At 39.2% G+C, this 4,009-nt stretch overlaps 1 pseudogene; it reads right to left on the bottom strand.

The window, feature by feature from the left end:
- Nucleotides 1-2,914: 2,914 nt before the first annotated feature.
- Nucleotides 2,915-3,721, bottom strand: LOC102866869 (annotated as a pseudogene).
- Nucleotides 3,722-4,009: the final 288 nt, after the last annotated feature.

Genomic DNA, 4,009 nt, shown 5'->3' with positions numbered 1-4,009 from the left:
TCAAGTGCACCTTAGTCTTCAAACTGACATCATTGCTCTTCATTATTTTGAAGAAGTCCCTGACAGTGGACTTGCCCAAAACAATGTCTTCTTATCTCCTAAATGCTGGTACCAAGGGTGTTGATTGTAGATCCAAGTATGATGATATCATTGACAGTTTCAGTTCTTTCTCCATCTATCATGATGCTGTCTATTGGCCCAATAATAAGGACCTTTGGTTTTTGTTTGGGGCTTTTATTTTGGGGTTTTTGTTTTTGTTGGTTTGTTTTGTTTTGTTGGGGTTTTTTATGTTGAGATGTAACTATATTGAAGACTGTAGTCTACGATCCTTTGTAGCAAGTATTTTAAGTCCTCCTCAGTTTTAGCGAGAAAGATTGTGTCATCTATGTAACATAGATAATTGTTGAGTCTTCCTCTGATCTTTATGCCACATCCCTCTTCTTAGAGTCTGGATTAACAAATTATTTGCTCAGCATACAGATTGAATAAATATGGAAAAAAGAAAAAAGGAACATCCCTGATGCACAGCCTTCCTGATTTTAAACAATGCAGTGTTACCTCCTCTGTTAGGACAACAGCTAGTATAGATTTTTGCATGAGCAGTTAAATGTTCTGGAATTCCCATTTTTCTTAGAGTCAGCCCCAGTTTGATTTGATCCACACAGTCAAATGCCTTTGCATAGTCAGTAAAACACAATTAGACATTCTTCTGGTATTCTATGCTTTCAGCTTATCCATCTGACATCAATAAGGATATCCCTGGAGCCAAGGCTTTTTCTAAACCCAGCTTGAACGTCTGGCAGTGCTCTGTCAATGTTCAAGTTGAGTTTTGGTTGATCTTAAGCAATATTTTCCTTGCATGTGGTAGTAATGATACTGTTTGATAATTTCCACATTGTGTTGGATCACCATTTTGGGTAATAGGAACAAATATGGATCTCTTCCTGTCAGTCAGCCAGGCAGCTATCCTCCAAATTTTCTGGCATACAGTGATGAGCACGTCAATCAATATATCATCTATTCCTGTTGCTTTATTTTTTGGCCAGTGTCTTCAACACAGCTTGAACTTCTTCCCTTGTAATGATTGGCTCTTGTTCATATGGTATTTTTTGAAAACTTTCGGTGCCAACCAATTCTTTCTGGTACAGTGGTACTGTGTATTCCTTTCATCTCCTCTGATGATTCCTGGATCATTCAATTTTTTGCCTATGACTTCTCTCAGTATTGCAACTCAAGGATTTAATGTACTCTTCAATTCTTTCAACTTGAGACATGCTGAGTGAGTTCTCCCTTTTTTTATTTTCTGACTCCAGGTCATTTCGTTATAATACTTTGCATTGTTTTCTTGAGCTGCCATTTGCTATCTTCTATTCAACTCTTTTACTTCAGCATCTCATTTCGGCTTGGCTTTTCAACATTCTAATGTAATATTAATAGTTTCTTCTGACATCAATTTTGGCTTTTTCTTTCTCTTTTCTCTTTGTAATAACTTTCCATTTTCTGCATATGTGATATACTTGATTTCTTCCTATAGCTCCTCTGGTTTTTGATCATTGGTGATCAATGCCTCACACCTTTTCTTAAGTTGATTTTTTTAATTCAGGTGAGATAGACTTACAGCTGTATTTTGGTTCGTGAGGGCTTGTTTTAATCTTTTTCAGTCTCAATTTGAACTTGCACATTGATGATTTGTTCCAGTCAGCATCTGGCCTGTTTCTGAATGTTGATAGTGACCTTCTCCAATGATTCCCTAAACCCTAGATTTACTTAATCAGATATTCTTGCTCAGTCTATCAGGTGAGGTCCATGTATAAAGGCATCTTTTGTGTTTCTCAAAAAAGGTATTTGCTATGAATAAGTCATTGAATGTACAAAATTCAATCATTATATTTAGTATTATTACTATCATTAGTACAGAAACCTTTCTTTTATTTCAATATTTTCCATGTTTTACAAATAAGATATTTTAAGATGATTTCCTAATACACAATACGAAGGGTTAAATACTTGAACTATGCAACATTCTATTAAATATTCTTTCCCAGATGTTAGATGATATCACATACTGCTAGTTTTTCTCAAGAATAGAAGTCTTTGAACTGCAAGGGAAGAGGTTTTCACCTACAGCTAACAGAATGTCAGTTCTATTGGTAAGAAGGATTAATTTCCATATTCATGAATTTTACCAGCATGCTCTCAAGTAAATGCAAGTGTACACTTCAGTGATCTCATTTGTTTCTGAGCAGAGGGATAATATGGCCCCAAATCATGTGCATCCCAGTTTGCCATGACAGTGACTTCATATAAGTTTAAAACAGCTGTGTATACAAGTTAGTGGCCAGCCGGTGAGCACTGAAGCCTGAAAGCTAAGAGACAAAGGTCAAAGGCAAAGCAGAAGAACCTCAATTCAGTCCCTTCTCAGTGGTCTTCTCTTTATGTGACTCATTTCTGACTTGTTTTCAAGTCTGTCAGCAGCTGAACAGAGTGGTAAGGAGGAAGGAAGGGCATTGAGGGTCCTTTGATGAAAGAGTGGTATTTGTTTTCATGTGATATTGTTTGACAATTTTTTTTTGCTGCAAAAACTAATTTATTGAATGCTTATATCACGTACCACAAATTTTACATTCATTTTCTCACTTTAAGCCTCATGATTTTGAAGTAGGTGTTAATATTTCCATTTTACAGAAGAGAATAAAAAGTTCACAAAAATTAGATCCTTTGTCCAAAAATGAACAGCTAGTCAGGAGTGGAGCTGGAAGTTTGTCTGTTGCCAAAATCCTGTGAGATTTTTTTGGTGTGTTTTGTTTTGTTTTTATTATACCCATCTTTATCAGAGTTCAGCAAAAGGTCATTAACTGCATTGCCCTGCTTGGCAAAGAACGTCTGGGATTGAAGTTTCTGGCCACATTCACACTCACCGCTGGTAGGGATGCATTGATGCTGACTTGATGTTGGTTTTTATTCCACTTGGCATTTTTCCTGGTTGAGCTGCTTGAGCCATTTGTACCCCACTGAGCATGGACTGCTGTTGGCTTGGAGCTCCTGCCATCTGCACCTGCTGTAATCCTGATGCTCCTGCAAGGATTGTCCCAGTTCCTGGTTGGCCTGGCCGACCAGGACCACTGCCACCCGATGGTCTCCTTTTGGATAGCCCTTTCCCAAAGGCAACAGGTGCTACTAAGGCATTAGTGTCTGTGGGGTTGAAAGTCAGCTTGTTCTGCCAAAGACCTCCACTTTCAGATTCTCATTCCTCTTTGCTGATTTTCTCCAGAAGGTTTGAACACATTTTATTTAAGCTCTGGATCTGCTTCTGGGCTGCATCAGCACCGATTCGTGCTGCATCTGTTGTCAGTTGCTTCTCCTGCCCTTCAACTTCAGGGTCAGGCTTAGTTCTCAAGTGGTCAGGAATGACCTCGTGGCTGAAAACAGGCACTCGTCCTTCAGTCTGCCGCATGAGATCTTCATCCCGGTCAGGGGATAATACCAGAGGGATGATGACCTGGTTACGGAACAGCGGCGTCTTTTCATGCTTCAAGACCTTGTTCAGAGTGTTTAATTGTCCAGAGAGCAAGGCAAAGCTGTCTAGAACAGAAGGCCAGGTCAGCCGGTCATACTCGTTTTCCAACTTATAAATGAAACTTCCCAGTGAATTCTTCAGATCAGCTGTTTGACTCAGCAGTGCATCTAATGATGCCTCAAGTTGCTTCTCCTCCCTCTGCATTGCAGCTGCAACGGAGGCGGCAACACTCCTGTTTGACAATTTTAACATTCTGTCAGATCACCTTTCTTCAGAATGGGAATATGAATCTCTTCCAATCAGTCAGATGTCATCAGATTTCCTGTTACAGACTGGTGAGCAGGTTCAGAGCTGCATCTGTTAGTTGAAACATGCCGATTAGAATCTCATCAATTCTTTAGGCCTTATTTTTTGGCCAGCGCATTCATCCAGCTTGGAACTTCCTCCTTTATCACCATTGGCTTTTGATTATATTGTTGTTATGTGCTGTCA

The sequence above is a fragment of the Elephantulus edwardii genome, unplaced genomic scaffold, assembly GCF_000299155.1.
Source record: "Elephantulus edwardii isolate Elephantulus edwardi_28Jun2011 unplaced genomic scaffold, EleEdw1.0 scaffold00337, whole genome shotgun sequence".
In the NCBI taxonomy this organism is placed as follows: Eukaryota; Metazoa; Chordata; class Mammalia; order Macroscelidea; family Macroscelididae; genus Elephantulus; species Elephantulus edwardii.
This window is presented reverse-complemented; position numbering and strand designations above follow the sequence as displayed.